Source organism: Gopherus evgoodei, chromosome 19 (assembly GCF_007399415.2).
Source record: "Gopherus evgoodei ecotype Sinaloan lineage chromosome 19, rGopEvg1_v1.p, whole genome shotgun sequence".
Taxonomy (NCBI): domain Eukaryota; kingdom Metazoa; phylum Chordata; order Testudines; family Testudinidae; genus Gopherus; species Gopherus evgoodei.
In genome coordinates, this window is record NC_044340.1 from 6,954,099 (window position 1) to 6,972,941 (window position 18,843).

The window sequence follows — 18,843 nt, forward strand, 5'->3', positions numbered from 1 at the left end:
GTTCCAGGGTCTGAATTACACCCCTGGATCTGCACATTGTAGAGCTTTATAGATGTTTGATTTCAGATTTGAACTTCACTGATGCTCTTTTGTGTGTTCAGCTCAGAATCAAAACACTGGATCCAAACATGCTCATAGTTTTTGGATGTGGATTCAAATCTGCAACTCTACCTGCTCTTTGGTAACCAGCCTTTGCTAATTTCACATGGAAATTCATTACCTGCACTAACACAGTCTGTTAATGTGACAGAATGTATCCATGTCCACATCCTATGTACTATTGTAATCATTTTTATACAAAGTATGCCTGTGAGGTATGATTTGAAAACTCATAATTTGCTGGTCATTATTGTACTGGTTAAATATCAGAGGGGTAGCCGTGTTAGTCTGGATCTGTAAAAGCAGCAAAGAATCTTGTGGCACCTTATAGACTAACAGACATTTTGTAGCATGAGCTTTCGTGGGTGAATACCCACTTCATCAGATGCATGGGTATTGACCCACAAAAGCTCATGCTCCAAAACGTCTGTTAGTCTATAAGATGCCACAGGATTCTTTGCTGGTTAAATATGTGTGGCAACCTTGTCTGTGAAGTTATAAAATACCCCTGCATAGTGTTAATTACACATCCTAAAACCAACAGCCTTGCCCAAACAGAAGTTGGCAAACATGTCTGTCCTAAACAAAGGAATGTGTACTCTGCTTAATTTGCACTGAAGCAGTAAACAGAGTCATTAAGTGGTAAGGGAAACTAAGAAATCTCAAACAGGTGAGGAAAAAACAGCAAGGAATATCCTTCCACACAGATTGTATGTTTCGTGGTGCCCAGCTGGATACGTTTTTCAAGGGGACTGAAACTATAAAAAGGAGGGACAAGCACCCCAACGCACCCTCCTCTCTCTCCCTGCCAATTGTCTTCCCTGTACCTGAAGCAACAAGGGAAGTCTTCACTGGATTCTGGGAGAGGGGTCCTGACATACAGAGTTTGGCCAGAAAGATTGCTGAAAGTATGTGGTGAGAAACTTTGCTTGAATCTGATATAGTTTGTTTGTTAAGCTAGATATTAGTTTCAGAGTAGCAACCATGTTAGTCTATATCCGCAAAAAGAACAGGAATACTTGTGGAACCTTAGAGACTAACAAATTTGTTAGTCTCTAAGGTGCTACAAGTACTGCTGTTCTTTTTGCTAGATATTAGTAAATATCTTATATTTATTTTTCTTATAACCATTTCTGACTTATATGCTTCATTATTTGTATTCACTTCAAATCTCTCTCTTTGTAGTTAATAAACTTGTTTTATCGTTTTATCTAATCCAGTGTGTATAAATTGAAGCGTCTGGGAAACTCCACTTGGGGTGACAAGTTGTATGCATATTATTCTTTTAAAGACATAACGGACTTAATATAATTTGTATTGTCCAGGAGATGGCTGGGCAGTACAGGCCAAATATTTCTAAGGAAAAATCTAAGACTAGAAGCGTGTTGGAGTCACCCTGCAGCGTAACCAAGGCTAGTGACAGCCAGAGTGTTACCCAAGTGTGGCCGGCAGGCTGCAGTTACACCCAGACACTCAGGGTAGGGTTTGCATGCTGGGAGTCTCTTTGCAAGTGGTCCAGATGGGAGCTACTTCAGCAAGGCATTGAAAGGCACCCAAGGTTACAGCTGCTCATTAGTCTGGATTGTACTTTGGTATGTCACAGTTAACCACTCTCATTGTGTGAAGAAAGCGCTCTCCCACTTGAAGCGCTCTCCCCCAATGATTCCAAGTGGCCTTGGAGAATTGTCAGACTCTGCTCAGGAATCCCTGCTAATGGGCATCTCTCACTCTCTTTGGAAAGGGGCTTTTACATTCAGCCTTTTCATAAGGGATTCTACAAAGTTCCTATGAAAGGGGAACTGGACTTTAGCTGAAGTGATAAGAGTTTCCGGGGCACAGATAATTCCAGGCACACCTCAAAAGGCCTGCATTGTAAATGAAGACACTCCATCTAATTAGGGGCATTATTCTTAGGAAAGACTTAGCAAGCACTGCTTTAAAGTTAGTAGAAACCCCTTGGCAACATGAACTAACAGTACCTCTGGCATTGTTGTTTGTTTATAAAAAAGTTTTTCAACTGCTATCATTTCTGATCAAATTATGTATATTGCACAATGGCAAAAAGGAGGTTTAAACTGCTCCATATGCGTCTCTGCTCCTACCTCAGCTCTCGGCTTTCAGGAGAAATAAGGTTTGATCTTTTCAAATGTAAATTAAGCAATTTGCAAAATATGTATTTTGGCATATAGGCAAGTTGGCGTTAAAAACAAACTGGGGGTTTATTGAATTCCATGAACCACCATCTAACAGAGTTATCAGAGGCCCATAATTTTCAGCTTTAATGAGAAGGAACACTTTTCACTTACGGTAACAACAGCCGCTCTCCTATGGTTTGAGCCAGTCATCCTTTCCCCATCGCTTCCTGGCAGGCTGGGATCAGCAGGAATAGAAAGGCAGAGGCTTGTTTCCAAAGGTCTGACCCACCAAATCCCATTGAAATGAACAGAAGCTTTTCAATTGATTTCAGAGGGTATTGGATCAGTTCCTGGATGCAGCAGGTTGGGGTGGCTGGTTGGCATTAAATAGGAATCTTCACCTAAAACTCTAATCAAGCCAAAACTGAACTCTCTTTTGAGGTTCGAAAAGAAAATTGTGGATAATTTTATATTCCATATTATTTTTCTGTGGCCTTCTGCAAGCTTTAACTTTGGGAGTAACAGTGCTAAAATGCTGACTGCAGTACTTTTCATCTGCACAGCACCTATAAATGTTAATTAAACCCCCTCCTCTACACCTCTGAGAGAGAAGCTATCATACCTGTTTAACAATCAAGAAAGCAGAGGCAGAAAGGAATTTGCCCAGGACTAGGGTATGTCAGCACTGCAATAAAACAATTGCAATGTCAGCTGACTCAGACTAGCAGGTTTGGGAGCTATACAGTTGCAAGTGTAGACATCCAGGCTTGGGCTGGAATCAAGGCTCTGTGAACTGCCACCCATCATGGGGTCCCAGAGCTCTGATATCTCCCCTGCAATTTTAGAGCCCCACAGCCCAAGTCCAAGTCAGATAACACAGGCCAACAATGGGTGTTTGACTGCAGTGTAGACATACCCCCACTGACCATCTGAGGATCTCAACACCTAATGAACTGACTCTCACAGAATCTCTCCTAGGTAGGTGTCATTCCCTTCATGTTAAAGATGGGGAACATCTGGCACAGAGAAGATCCAAGACTTGCTCAAGGCAGTAGCAGGGCTAGAAAAAGACATTCGGAGTCCTAACTTTCAGTGCCTTGCTGTAACCAGTGGTTGTAATGGTTACATTGAAAATTATGTCCAAATGACTCCTCATTGCTCTTGACAATGAGTTTTGATGTCCCCTATTCCCACCACGCCACCCTACCCTGATTTGCCAAGGGCGGAATTCTTGCCTCATCACTAGAGAGTCACTGCACTTAGTTCTTTACAGAAACTCCTACTGGAGGTTTAAAGAGATTTGTCATAAGCTCGAAAGGGAATCCTGCCTAGTCTTCGGATGGAAAAAATGGCTGCTGTGCATACAAGATGCTCTGAGGGAAAGAGTCCCAGTGTCAGAGCCTCCACCCCCCCCCGAGAAGTGGTCCACAGCCATTTCTGCTACAGTACTGACGTATACAAGGGTAGCTCAGAGGAATCCAAAAGTGTTTCCCCACTGCTAGCCCTTGTGGAGAGAGGGAAGTTATACTTTTCCCCTCTACTAGTGCTACGAGGACAGGTGGTAGGGGATGATGAGTCAGGCACGACAGTGTGGCTTGGTTTAAACAGTTGTATGCTGTTACCAACAAGACACGGGTGAGGTAAAATCTCGTACTGGACCAACCTCCACAGGTGAAGGAGACAAGCTTTTGAGCTTACACAGGCTCTTCTTCAAGTCTGGGAAAGGTCTGAGAGCTCTGTGGAGCTCGAAAACTTGTCTCTTCACCTACAGAAGTTAATCTAATAAAAGACATTACCTCCCCTATAGGATGACCAGATGTCCCAATTTTATAGGGACAATCCCGATATTTGGGGCTTTTTCTTATATAGCCGCCTGTTACCCCCACACCCCCATCCCAACTTTTCACACTTGCTGTCTGGTCACCCTACTCCCCTACCTTGTCTCTCTAATATCCTGGGACTGACACGACAACAACAACACTGCAAATTGCTAACAGAGGCACTTTCCATCTCATCACAAAAGGGATCCATTTTAGCAGCTGCAATTGAGGTTCTAGGGTTCTGCTGTTCAGCGACTCTACCAGCTCCATCCTACTTCCTGGATCGTTTGATCTCTTGGCTCTGACCTCAAATAAAATCAGCGTAATCAGGGGAAGAAAAGCAAAGGCAGAGGTGTTATGCACTGGTGGACCTGCTAGATGGATATGGCGCACTGCTTGTGTTTCAGGGATAAACTGCCTCCCCACTGAACTGCAGACAGGAAATTGGGCTGCCTGATGACAGCTGAAATGCAGAGCTTTATTAAACACAATACCAGGAGGTACTGTATCTCCTAAACCATCTCAATTACTGAGTTATTTATAGGAGCGGATTACAGCCTTCCTCCGGTGACGTGCTACTCAGATGGAAGGCACTGGCTTTCCCTCTGGTGAGTGCTCCAGGCACTCGCAGCCATACAGCACACAGTGACGTTGCTGACTGGAAAATTAGCTGCAACTGCAGACTTGAATGGCCTGGCTGGGAGTCTCTGAATAGCTTATGTATCCCATGGGGACCTAAGGCGAAAGATCAAAGCAAGGAACACTCAACTCCACACTGCATCTAGCAGTGACCATCAACACTGCCAGCACCAGACTCTCTATAGGGGTACAGAGAGGAGAAGCCATCCACTGTTTCTCCAGCACCAGCCAGCAGCGGGCATCACACCTCCTTTGGGGCAGAGTGGCAACTCCCAACGTCTGCACTCTCAATGTCTGCAGGAGGCACCATCTTTCCTGGGAGCTTCATCTGTCTCTGACCGTTCCCATCTTGGAGTTTCAGCTGTAGGCTCCAGTCCAGTCCTTCCCCAGCAATTGGCTTACAAGGAAACAGAGCCATGCACCAGGCTTGCTAACCAGCTTGAGACACCAGGTTGGTCTGCTGTACCGGACACATTATATTTCTCCTTCACGCAGTCTGCTCACACCTGGTGCAAGTGCCTTTCCCTCTGCACCCCACACTACCTGGCACAGCCTCTGTAATCTCTTCATGTCATGGATGCCACAACAGCCCTTTCAAAATCAGAGCTAAAAACTCATCCTCCTTTCCCTTCCACCCTTCGCTGCCTGTACAAGAGCTGTGGGGCAAGAAGCATTAGAACGCACACTGCAAAGCTCAACTGCAACCTGGTGCGTCTACTGCATCTTCCACCCAAAGATTCTGAGGCACTCCAGAGAAAGGCACCATTGTCCCCACTAAATACATGGGGAACCCAAGCCACAGAGAGGCTGAGCGCCAAGTCCAGGGTCACACAGGAACTCAGATACAGCTATTATAAAAGAGGTTTTGCTAGAAAGTGCATTTTTAGCTCATTGGTGACATGTGGCTTCGTAAAAAGTGCCATGGAGAGAATCAGGCAGATACGGCCAGGGAGGGAAGGAGATCAGCAGGTAAGGTTTTGAGGATGGAGATTCAGTTGCTCAACAGAGGGGAGGATTTCTAAATAAGGAAGCTGAGCAAAAATGGAAGAGCTCCTGACACCATCGTCCCTTGCAAGGCAGAATCTCAGAGAGGGGCAGGGATGATGCCAAGATTAGAGGAGCAACTCAGAATTGCTGAGAGGCTGGGGATTATGGAGACAGGAAAAGAGAGGACTCAAACATCTGTGTAATGCCATAACTTTGATCCAATGAGCTTAAAGCTAAATCACGTATAGAAGGAATGGGAAGGGGTTAAGGCCCAGGAGCTAAACTCGGGGGTAATGTCAGGGGAGATAAGTTGGAGACCCTCAGACTGCCTTAGGCTTATGTAGCCCCATCTTCTCATGTGAAAAGGGGAATAAGATGAGGGAACACAGGCTATGTCCATTCTACAAGCACTACAGCACCACAGTTTCAGTGCTGTCGGCCACTGAGCAATGGTAGCTAGCTTGATGGAAAAATTCTTCCACTGAACCAGTAATGTCTAGACAGGAGTTAGGTTGGCCTAACTATGGTGCTCAGGGGTATGGTTTTTTTCACATAACCGAATGGGGTAGCTATGATGACCTAAATTTTAAGATTAGACCAAGCTTTATGCCCTGAGGAGCCAGACAGAGGTGCAAGGAGCTGCAGGTTGTGAAAGAGAGGTGAGGCTAATAGTCTTATACTCTCCTATCAGATGCTTTCCTTGCTGCCCTCCTCTCACCTGTCCCTTCTGTGCTAGCCCAACCTGGGCTCCATTAGACTCTCTGGATGACATTGAGAAGGTATGTGTAAGGGGTGTGTCTGTAAGTTACTCGTTCCCAACAGGGTGTGACTGGTGAGACTACTCAGGAGGAAAAGGGGTGAGCGACACAGACACAGACACGTGGATGTGTCTATGGCACAATTGAGAGAGCCCATGAAAAGTCCAGACCTCAGGAGAGCAGGTATAGCTGGGTAGGGAGCTAGTCAGAGTGATGGAGCACAGAGAAAGGGGATGTGCCATTCCTGGAGCGAGTCACCCAGCAGCAGTTTTCTTTCAGAAGTGATCACCATTTTCAGGCTGGATGAGGTAACAACCTGGCTTAATTCCACACCACTAAGATCCTTAAGGTCAGATGTGAACCATCAGGACTACGGAGAGCTGCTGGCACTGTGAACTTATACACACGGGAAGCTATTTTAAGCAGGCCCCATTAGCATTGCCCTGGATACTCCCAGATCTCTTCAATAGTAAAATGAATATCAATAAAGCATTAATGAGTGATTTTCCCAGCTCCACGGAGTCTTACTGGAAATAAAACCTGACATCTCTTATGGCATTGACGACCTCTCATTTACCAGCTCACGCACACTGACAGATAACCAATAGTATCTGCCTTCCACTTGCCTCCCGAAATAGATGGATTTCTCCTGGGTTGTTAAGCCATGTCTGGGTTTCAGCTCACATTTTAGACAGTCTCCAAAGACTTTGAATCCTGGCAAAGGAATATTCAAGCCCTGTCCGTTTTTGCTATCTAGAGAGATGGCTAATGCTCGCTGACTGAAGTCCTGGAATGCAAGGGCAGAAGTCAGACCAAGGCAGTTCTGTCACAAGTGGAAAGGGGACCATAGATAAACAAGTATTGTGGCCTACTGAACTCCACCACCTTGGAGGTCTAATTTTGCTCACTGCATATTGTTACAGTCTGTGCTGCCTATGCCTTATGCACTGGCAGTGAATGGTGGTTACTACAGCTCACAGGGCTGTGTGGCAAAATCTATTTGCATAGCCAGAGAGTAGCCTGCCATGATCTCCCAAACCTGTGTGGAACCCTACATCTCAATACATGCAACTTACCGGACACTTAGTTTGATTCTGCTCTCCAAATTTCCCCCCACTCACCTCACTCTTTCTTTAACCTTCCCCATGTTGCTCTCCAATAATAGCAAAGAATGGCTCCAGTGGACGCGATGCACAATAAAGCACAGGAAAATCAACAGGTGAAACCCTTGTATATCGAAGTCAATGGGAGTTTTGTCTTTGGCTTCAATGGGACCTGGATTTCATCCCACGCACCAAAGCTGAGCCAACACCAGGGAGCGGCTGTTACCCCAAGCATGCGTGTAGAATGGAAGAACTGGGAGCAAGATCCCAAATATCACGTTGAATATAGAACGGGGTAGGCAACCTATGGCACGGGTGCCGAAGGCGGCACGGGAGCTGATTTTCAGTGGCACTCACACTGCCCAGGTCCTGGCCACCAGTCCAGGGGGCTCTGCATTATAATTTAATTTTAAATGAGGCTTCTTAAACATTCTGAAACCTTATTTACTTTACATACAATGATAGTTTAGTTATATATTATAGACTTATAGAAAGAGACCTTCTAAAAAGGTTTAAAATGTATTATTGGCAAGCGAAACCTTAAATTAAAGTGAATAAACGAAGACTCGGCACACCACTTCTGAAAGGTTGCTGACCCCTGATATAGAACAAGTGAAGCAACAGACAAAGAATGAAGAACATCGAGTGCAGACTACAAGTCCTGAGAACTTGGATAATTGTCTTATCAGCCAAGACCAAAAACCCATCTGCCAAAAAGCATTTGAAGACTAAGCAGGCTCTCAGGCTATGGGTGACCCAAGCCCACAGTAATCAGGGCTTTACCAAGAAGTGTGAAACATGCAGGTTGTTTTATCTCTGCACGTTGCTGAACCCCAGGCATTGCCAGTTACTCATGCTTCTAGTGAAAACTTTAGCTTTCCTCCAGCCCATGGTACCACCGCCTACTTGTATGGGGTGATGTTGTGAAGGGAAAAAAGTCCTTCTCCAACACTTCAGGGTAGTAACTTCTCGTGGTTATGCAAGAAAGGCTGATCTTAGGGCTATGGCACTGTTGGCAGTCAAGGCATAACCCAGGTTGGCTGTGCAGGTCAAGCTTTCCTGACTTGGGGGTGGGGTGGAAGACATGTATAACCCATACCAACTCACTGTGCCACTTTTACCGCTCTAGTGGTTAAAGCGCAGACAGCAGTTTCTGATTCTGGTAGTAGATTTAGCTCTGGAGGTCACAGGTTCAATCCCTTTTTCTAGGGAAGTCACAACAAAGAGATCTGGGCTCTGCTCCTGCCTCTGTCATACGTTTCCTCTGTGACCTGGGGCAAGTCACCTTAGCCCCTCCGTACATTAGTCTCCCCTTCTGTAAAATGGGGATGATGATAGATTCCAGGCCTCAGCAATTGACAGGAGAGTCATTTACTCAGTTTTCGTGTGTATTCTCAGCTGAAAGAATGTACAGAGTACATTTTATTGTGAAGAACTTGCAGGCCTAGAACTGATATTGGGAATAAGGCATTTGTACTTAGCAGATTCCTTTCATCTTTCCCATTTTCACTCCCCTAGCTCCTTCTATTCAGAAATCTCAAAGCTCTGATACATAAGAGACATGTAAAAATAATTTCACCAGCAAGTGACATGGAGTCAGCTCTGGGGGAAAGCCCAGCAGTGGTTTAAGAGCATACAGAAACACCAAACAGCTGAAGACAAGAAGTGAGGAAGATTATTTTTTTTCCCATTGGAAATGCATGGAGATAGAATGTAATTGCATTCTGAGTTGGAATTGGGCCAAAACATTGCTTCATTCCAGACACAGGAACAAGTACCTCAACCACCCCTGCAGAGGAGTCCATGAAGGTCTCCAATCCAAGCATAAACTCTTTGCTTGGGAGTTAGGAAACGATTGCAGGACAAAGTGTTATAAGCACAAAAGACTTAGGCTTTGATGGAATCCCTGATTATTTTTTTTCTTTATCTGGAACTATTGACTGTGTATGAAATGTTTCTTTGACTCAAATGTGTCAGCTTGAGTTGAGGAGGGGTGGGGAGCGGGTTAAGGGAGAACCCTAGGGAACTAAGAAAGGAAAAAATGAGATGATGGTGATTTTCATCTTTGGGAGTCGAAGGTTTCTGACCTCTGAGCTTTCCAGGCTGTATCATTAGAGTCCAGAAGAGAGACTTCCCAGTGCACTGTAGAGCCTCTACCTGCTCCCAGGGATTTTCCATTTCATACATCATTTACAATCATACATTTTCATTTACATACATCTGCATGAGTTGTTGTTTCCTGGAGAGTCAGGCATCTTGGGCCTGGGTTTCCCAGCCACATCCCAACTTGAAGTGACAGCACAGAAGCTGCAGATCTTCAGCACTAAAAAGGGAAGGAAAACCATGGACTGGATCCTTAACTAGTGTAAACTGGAGCAGCTCTACCAGAGTCAATACAACTGCGTCCACTTATACCAGCTAAAGATCTGGCCTGATATCTTTTGTTGCAGTTAGAAGGCTCTATCTACCATTCCTAAACTTTCCTGATGCCCTACTTGAATTATTAATACATAGGCCTGGCCTACACAGAGAGGTGTGCCAGTTTAGCCAGTGCAACTTTGCACTTGGACCCTCTTATGTTATTGTAAACTGCCTTGCACTGGTGAATGTAAACCAAATATGAGTCAGGTTTAAACTGATGTCAAGTGGCCACACCCAACGTGGCGCTGATTTAACCAATTTGGTGCAACCTGACACCTGTAGTGAAAATGGGGCAATTGTGAGCAGACCAGCCCTTCGTCCAAATATTATTCTTCATTAAAAGTGGGTCAGTACCATCATCACCATTTTATAGATGGTGAAACTAAGGCAGAGAGAGAGGAAGATGTCCATTTTCAAAAGTGGCCTCTAATTTTGTGTGCCTCCATTTCTTGTTGTCCAGATGTAGGCATGGAGAGGCAGGTTCCCACAGGCGCTGAGAACCCACAACTTCAAAGGATGTCAACCTCTGCAGATAAAGCGCAAGGTTTCTCAGGCTGGGTGCCCAAAGTTGGGAGTCACTTCTGAAAATGTGGCCTGACACAATTTGCTCATTACCCCACACTGAGTCAACAGCAGAGCCAGGAGTAGGAACCTCATCTCCAATGTCCCAGTGCACTGCACCACCCTCTGTCCCAAAACTATTTCACTAACCAAGAAATCATAGTTAAACTACTTCAATGGCCCACACACCATGTCCCTTCTACCAATATCCTATACCTAAATCAGAGTAGCAAACAAGGTTCTGGGGAAAAATTTGAAAAACGCCTAAATGAGGAATCAAAGTCCCATTTTCAAAAAAAAAAATAAAAAAAATAAAAAATGGGGCACTGTGGCCAGATTTTCAAAAGAGCTCACAACCCAACATGCTTAGCTTTTTTGAGAATTGGGCCACTTATTGTGGTGCCTGAGTGATAAGTCCTCTTGAAGATCTTGTTCTTAGAAGCCTACGTCTCAGTGAGTTTCAATAAGACATAGGCTCTTACATGCCTAAATCACTTTGGAAAGAGACAAGCTCCTAAATCACTGATGGCTTGTCTAAACAGGGACACTCAGGAAAATTAATCTGAATTAACAGAAGATGTGTGAAATTGAAGTAGATCAACTGAACTGCATTAAACCCCTGTGTGGGCAAATTTATTCAGAATTAAATTAGCTTAGTTCACTTTAGGCTTGTCTACAGGAGCTAGTGGACTAGATTAAAGCAGTCTAACAAACAGCTAACACAGGTCAGCAGGGTGCACAGGGAGAGTCAGATTGCAGCAGACGAGTGTGGGACAGATTCACACCCAGTTTGTGGTCTAATTGTGTAGACCGTCCCAAACTGAATTAAACTAAACTGAATAAGGCAACTTAAATTCTTAATGAGTGTCCCAACAGAGTTTTAATGCAGATCAACTTAGCCACTTTTATATATACCATTTTCGTTAATTCAGATTCATTTTCCCGCGTGTCCCTGTGTGGACCTTAGGCACTTTTGAAAGGGTCACCCACTGTAACTATACTTCGAGAATTGCCTTCAGTCACTGCCAACCAAGAAGAGAAAATTTCATCCTCCCTGTCTCAATTCCCCATCCAGTCCCCCATTTGTAGGCTTCCTTCATCCAAGGAAATTCAACAATGTTATGGCTCTTTTTATAGGAAGAAAACAACTTGCTGGAAACGCTAGCTGAGGCGTGAGGTTCATATAAAACAGCTTCAGCTCATTTCAGTTCTGTGTCCTATACGCTGAATGTCTTCTGGAACCCCAAAGAGCCACACATGCCAGCACGGGCAAGCCAACAATCGAGCAGACAGATGTTTGCTTCACCTTACTAACAGTTTAGCTAACAGCCTTCCATCTATTGGAACCCATCATCCAGGAAGCTGCTGGCAATTTAATGAGCATATAAAAACTATTGCTTATCCATACATCTCTTGCTGTTAAACAGGAGGAAAAGGGCTGGGCAAATCCTAGGAGACACTGCTATAGCCAGCATTGGCACAAAACCTTGGCTTCAGAGTTGCCTTCCAATTCCAGAGTCCATGGAAAATTCGAAAGCGAAGAACAGATAAGCCTTTTTTACTTCCAGGTCATTGGTTCAAACCAGATGGCCAGTAGGGACTAGGTGTTGTTAACACCAATGGCTACTTAGCAACAAAACACTATGGGAAATGAGCTGGTGGCTTCACTCTTCTTCTTAGGGTCTGTGTGCTAGGGTGTTCACCCCACACTATCCTGGGAAAGGTTAATGAGGCTGAGAAGAGGCCAATTAAGAACACTGAACAAAAAAACAGAAAATGTAAGAATAACCATACCCGGTCAGACTAATGGTCCACCTAGCCCAGTATCCTGTCTTCCAACAGTGGCCAACACCAGGTGCTTCAGAGAGAATGAACAGAACAGGTAATCATCAAGTGATCCAACAGGTAATCATCAAGACAGGTCATACTTAAGGGGAATTAGGCAGTTGAAATAACTCCAGACTGATGATGGAGCCCAGCAGAGAAGGAACAGGCAGGGCTAGTATAAAACCAGGAAGCTGGCAGCAGACGAGGGCTGCAGTGAGGGAGTCTGTAGCCACTCACTGGATATTAGTGAGAGAGAGAGAGGGAAGGAAGGAAGGAAGGAAGGAAACCCCATGAGAGAGTAGACCAGTCTCTAAAGGAGGGGCTTGTCCCAAAGGCCTGAGAGAGGTGGAGTAGGAAAAGGCTCAGGGAAACAGAAGCAAGATGGCATGTTGCAGACCTTGGCTGCTGAGCTGAGGGCCCCTAAGCTGGAACCTGAGCAGGCCAAGGTTTCCCTACTAGCCACTGGGAAAGTGGCACAGTCTGAGCAGTGAATGGGAAGGCTTTTGGAGACAGTTTGTATGGAGAGCCTTTGATACTCCTGGAAGGGGAAAACACATAGTGACGTAGCCAGAGGCCCCAGCCACGAAGAAAGAGCACTTGACTTGCAGAGAAAGAGATGGCAGGGTCCACGAATGAGTGACAGAAGGTGGTGCTGGACCTGGAATTACTGATCCCCAGAGCAGACAGGAAGAGATGACCTAGCATTGAGAGGTACCCCATTACAGTCTGGCTTCAGTGCAGAGTTAACTTGGGCTCTTACACAACAACCTGTGAGGCAGGGCAGTGTTCTTATCCCCATTGTACAGATGGGGAAGTGAGGCACAGAGAGGCTAAGTGACATGCCCCAGCTCCCAAACTAACTTCAGCAACTAAACAAGCTTTGTTTAAGCATGTGCTTAAGTGCTGTGCTAATTGAGACCTTCCTGACTGTAGGATTAAGCTCTGTTGGGTGATCTTAAGTGGGCTACACAGAGGAGGTGTTAGTAGAAATGAGATGAATGCTGCAAAAAGTAAAAGGTGAACTTCCTGTATATCAGCATAACAGTCTTAATTACCCTGCATATAGGGTAATCACCCCTCTCCAGTTGTTCTCAACTGCAACCCAAATCAGCCCAGGAATGCCTCCTTTCAGCGCATGTAAGCATCCTGCCTAATAATCACCTGGCTAGAAAATTAAAGCTAGAAAGCTTTGTCAATGAATAAGCATTCCAAAACAGTGAATTAATACATTTCCACTGAATCCACAAGAGATACATCTTTGTTAAGCCACACAATTTTGAAATAAATTGTAGCTTTTTAGAACTGCACTGTCAAAAGGAGAATATATCACTAACGAGCATATACAGAGTTCAAAAGTACATATAATAATATAATTAAGATAGTTTGACAAGAATGTTTTTTAAAATAGTAAAATATCTACAGGTATAATGGCTTCATAAAGTCTGTCAGATTTACTTCTGCTGTGAAGAAATTTAAAATGTTTTACTTTAATGCAATGCAAATTAAGCCAAGGATATTCATATAACACAGCCCTGAAATAAAAAAAGGTGGAAAGAGAGAAAAGAATAAGAAGTCAAAAACAGGCCAAACAAGACATTCAGCTTTCCAGGTGACTCGGCTGATAGATCAAACAAACAGATTGTGGAGGGATGTTTACTGAACAAGCTAATTTCAGATGGGTTTCTTTCCCAAAACCTGTAGGAAGGTAAGCTAAATTAATGTTACTCCCTATATATTTTTCTTCTTATTCAAAAGCTCCTGATGCAATATTTAAGTGAGAGCAATTTTTATGTAATTGGTGTGTGGAAAATGGTGTTCTCTTTTCCAGTGTGCTAAAATGTTAGAAAGAAAGGGATGAGAGAAATCAGAACTTGCAGAAGTTTAATCAGTACCTTCTCCTCCCAACCATTGTTCAAGAAGCACCATCACAGGCCCTAATCTGAGCCTGCCATAGTAACAAGCCCCTATGGGTCATTTGCAAAGTTTCAACCCAGAACCTTCAGCACCACAACACAGAATGCTACCACTTAAATGTCTAAGGAGTCCCTGTAAGGGTAGCTACCAACACTGAAAGGCAGAACTAATGGAGCATGTTATAGAAGAGGCACACACACTGTGCTCTCCTGCTCACACGTACACATGAAGACAAGGCTTATTTTTTCCCCCTCATTGAAAGGATGGTTCTTTGAGTACAGAAAATACATCATTACCTGATTGCCACGTTCAAGTCAATGTTTTTATTTTTGAAGTCTGAAAAAAGTGTAAGAAAACCCTTTCTCCAGTTTATTAATTATTTTATTATTATTATTATTATTATTATTTTATTCACTGTATTGTGGAAATGCCCAGGAGCCCTAGCCATGGACCAGGACTTCATTGTGTTAAGCACTGTACAAATAAAACAAAAAGACAGGTCCCTGCACCCATTTAAATCAATGTTTTCCAAGCTTCTGGAAGGGACAGGAGTCAAAGTATCAATAATAAATAATAAAATACTTTAAAATTTTTAAAGTCCCTTCCTTCCAATGGATACCTCTTCAGCAGGGAAGTATTATCCCCATTTAATAGAAAGGGAAACTGAGGCACAGCGTGGCAAGATGAGTTGTCTACAATCACACAGTGAATCTGTAGCAAAGCCAAGGATAGAAGCATATCCCTTGCCTCTTTTGGTTTAAACTTAGGTCCAAAGTTAGTATCCAAGTCAGGGAACCATCCTTCCTTTCTTTCACGGCTCACCCCTGATTACATGGATCAGAGGTTGGTGGCTGACCTGTGATTCTTGCCTCTATCTTGCTTCACACCATCTAACACAGTATGAGATGTGAAGCTGTTTCCAACAGACAGGGAGGGAATGCATGTGTCCCTTCACCAGGTGTCAGCAGCCATAGCAAGGAGGCATTCTAAGTCACCAGAAACAAAGATGTCAAGAGTCTATGGGGAAAAGTGCTGGGACAGAAATCAAGACATTTTCGAGTCTATGCCAGGTGGAAAACAAAACTGAGCTGATGAAATCTGCTCTCACATCAGGTGTGGAAAGGGCTCCCTCTATCTGTTAGCTCACCAAAGAATCCCTTGGCTGGTACTCCAACCTGGCTTAGCTTTGCCAGTTACAGGGTAACACTGATTGTCCCAGAGATATGTGTGTGTGCATATCTTCTCTGTCTTCAGAAACAACTCTCTTAACTAGGAACCTTGGCAAATCCAAGGGTTGAAGAATGAGAGGGAGTGTTGAGCGAGCCACTGGGTGTTAACATCCTGTGGTCCTATTCCCAGGAACGAGTGGGTGAAGTCTCTGGTCTGTGTTCAGCAGCAGACAGACCAGATGACCACAATGGTCCCTTTTGGCCTTACAATCTAGGGATTTATGTTGCCTCGCTTGAATCCCTTCTGTGCTTCAATTTTTCATGTGCAAAGCGGGTGGAATAGTAGTTGCCTTCCCCCCAGGGCTGCAGAGGATACATTAATGGCTTGCAAGGTGCTCTAAAGTTCTTTGGCGAGATGCTTCTCTACAAGCAAACAGTATTGAACTTCATCTACAGAAAGCCAGGGACTCTGGCATCTGTAAAGTGAGCACAGTCCTGGAAAGACAAAATCCCACCAGATGACAGAGGGGGAGCACCATCGAATGGAATAACACTAAATGCCATCACAATAATATTCCTGCTCCACACATCAGCAGGAATGTTAAGTGCAATACTATCCAATGCATGCTATACTCCTTCTTTGTCTTTGTCTCTTTCTTGGGATCAGCGTGCAATTCACAGTAAGATATTAGATGCAACGCTTTTTCTTCTATCAGATTATTAAGCTACTACCAAAGGATTTATCAAAAACAGATCAGAAATATACTATTTATGTCCAAGGGTCTTTTCTGCTGAGCGCTCAGTCTGACAGCATGTTCTATGAGGGTTAAAGCTAAGAAATGCTTTCCAGTATTTCAGCCTTTATTGGCAATCCATTTTCATTAAACCTAATGCATTTGTCTTCATAATGTGTACTTCACAATTACAATATCAGAGGGTTTGTATCTACATAATAAAAATGATCTATAGAATGATACAAGGGGAAAACATCATAATGTAATGTGGTTATTAATGAAGCACCTGGGATGTGGTGGAATGCTATTTTCACAGGGCACTCTGCACCCTACACTGCAGGCCATTATAAAGAGTGGGAGGGCTAGGAGGCCTTGGTACATAGGGAAGGGATAGGAGGAGATACTGAAGTTAAATTGACGGTTGCCCCAGTGACAGGTGGAAGGAGATTCACATGACAGTGGTAATCATGTCTCTGCTAGGGCTGTCTGCAGGCACTGAATGTGTCATTGGGGTCTAACAGAGTCAGTTGCTAGTGCTTTACCAAAAGGACAGGTGTGGTAGCTTAGCTGCCATATAAAACTGCAAATAGACGAACAGGAGGTTGCATGCTCCCTCTAAGCTGGGAAGCTGATCTGGATCTTCAGGCATTCCAATCCTATACAGATCACCACTTGCAACAAACACGGGCTACCTGTGGGGATTGAACCTAGAACCTCTACAGCTCATGCGTGTCTACTACTGGTATTAGAAGACCAGATCCATTAGCTCACAGCCAGTAGCAAACTCATACATCTCCATCCATGGTGCAGCTACTAGAAGGTGACAGAGTCACCCCATTAGCGTGGGTAGCATTGGTTGAATTTAGGGGAGGGACTTTGCAAACGTGATGCTCTGGGTCTGACCTTGCAAAATGGATATTAAAGTGGAATAAGCCATGTCTTCTGTTCAACAGCTCAGCTCTTCAGATAAAATTTACCTGTCACCCAGTACGTCTGGGAGAGAGAGATCTCCCATCCCATCCAACAGAGCCGATAAAACCAGCAGATGGGCTCCTCCAGCCTCCTTTTGCCCTAGGTTTGGTGTGCATAGTATATGGGTGCCTGCCCTGCCCCGTGATGTGTGAGGTGTATCCTTGAAGGGCCATACTATCTAGTGTATTAGGTATACCTGGAACACAGACATCTTCTGCAATACTAGACGGCCCTAAAAAGTCCCAATTGTTCCGCTGGGGATGCATGGGAGTCTCTGCTCTGCCATATCAATGCTTGAAATACAACCAACAGGTTGAATTTAAAATATCAGGTAGATCCCCATGGCAAAAGAGGCAACGCAGAGCTGTGAAGTGGTGTGCCCAAGGTCACACAGAACATCAGTGGCGGGTAAGGAGCAGAAACCACGAGGAAAATAGGAGTCCTGCAGGATGTATGCAACATGAGATGGCTTAACAAGAACATAGGCTGAGTGCTTTTGCTATGGACTGCCAGAGAACCTATTCCCTGCTCAAGTTAGAAGAGATCCCTCTGTTCATCAAACTGACTCCTTGCTGCAACAGGAACTGCTCACCATGCATCAACTGCAGAGGCAGGGTAAAGCCTTTAAACATCTGTCTGATTTAATTCTTTTGTGTCTCACATAGGCAGGATTCAGAGGATCACCAAGGGATTAATTAAGCTGGTACTAGGCAAAATTACAAGGTGTGAGGATAAATAAAAGGGAGAGGTTACCATGGCCAACAAGGGCATTTTGGTCCACAAAGGGGGAGGAAAAAAAAGTTAGCAAAAGGCCAATAAGAGTAGAACTAGTGCACTAAATAGGAAGCTGCTGCAGATGTTCAGAACAAGAGACAGTCAAGAGGTGTCAATCAGGCACAGGAATGTGTGCACCATAAACAAATAAATAAATAAATAAAATTATTAAAAAGGACCTCAGCAAAACTGAAGTTAAACCCAAGTGAGTGCACTAGGGTGCAATGGAACCCTGTCCCCTGTCCTTGAGTCTTCACCCCAAACTCAGACCAAATCAGGGGCCTTTTGCGGAGTTGTGTGTATTAGAGAGTCTCTGTGATTCTGAGTCCCTTGCCTGGGACCGGATGTGAAAGAGGCATCAATACCATGACTATCACTCTGACCTGATGAGGAATCTCATGAAAGAGCCTGCGCTTGAGAGCATTTCAGCACAACTTTGCAAACCAAAAAGGATGGGCTGAACCTTTGGGGGATGTGTGAAACAAGGCAGAACCACCTGCCTTCACCTGACACACTGATCTGAAATGGCTGCTTTCCACAGCCTTCACAGATAGAATATATACCAGATTCCTGTTGGCATCTGATTCACACCTTCTAGGAGCTTTACCAAAGTAGGGGAGTATCAATAAATTTCTTTTACAGATGGAGAAACAGGTAGAGCAGAGTAGTCAACTGTTCAAGGTCAGAAAGAGTTAGTGGCAGAGTCAGCAACAGAACCCAAGAGGCCTGAACCCACCATGCGGGCTTTTTCATTCTACCAGGTAGCTACTTCTCCTCCACCACTCACTTCCCTGCAAAAAATGAAATCTCCCTAACAAATTCTGTTGTTAATCTAGCTGCGTTACTATTTCTCCAGGAGGGGAGAACTGTTCGCTCTTTTATTACTGAAAAACGTGTTTAAAAAAGTCAAAAAACCCCTCTCTTTTGTAA

At 44.3% G+C, this 18,843-nt stretch overlaps 1 protein-coding gene and 1 long non-coding RNA gene across 3 annotated transcripts in view; both read right to left on the reverse strand.

Annotated features, from left to right (window-relative positions):
- KIRREL3 (kirre like nephrin family adhesion molecule 3) overlaps window positions 1-18,843 on the reverse strand; it is a 723,719-nt gene that overhangs the window by 598,483 nt on the left and 106,393 nt on the right. The gene's annotated exons all lie outside the window — the stretch shown is intronic.
- On the reverse strand, window positions 3,868-17,155 carry LOC115637273. The gene is made up of 3 exons (XR_003997222.1): window positions 17,145-17,155; window positions 6,728-6,737; window positions 3,868-3,942 (listed from the first exon to the last, which is right to left on the reverse strand). It is a non-coding gene; the product is annotated as an uncharacterized LOC115637273 (long non-coding RNA).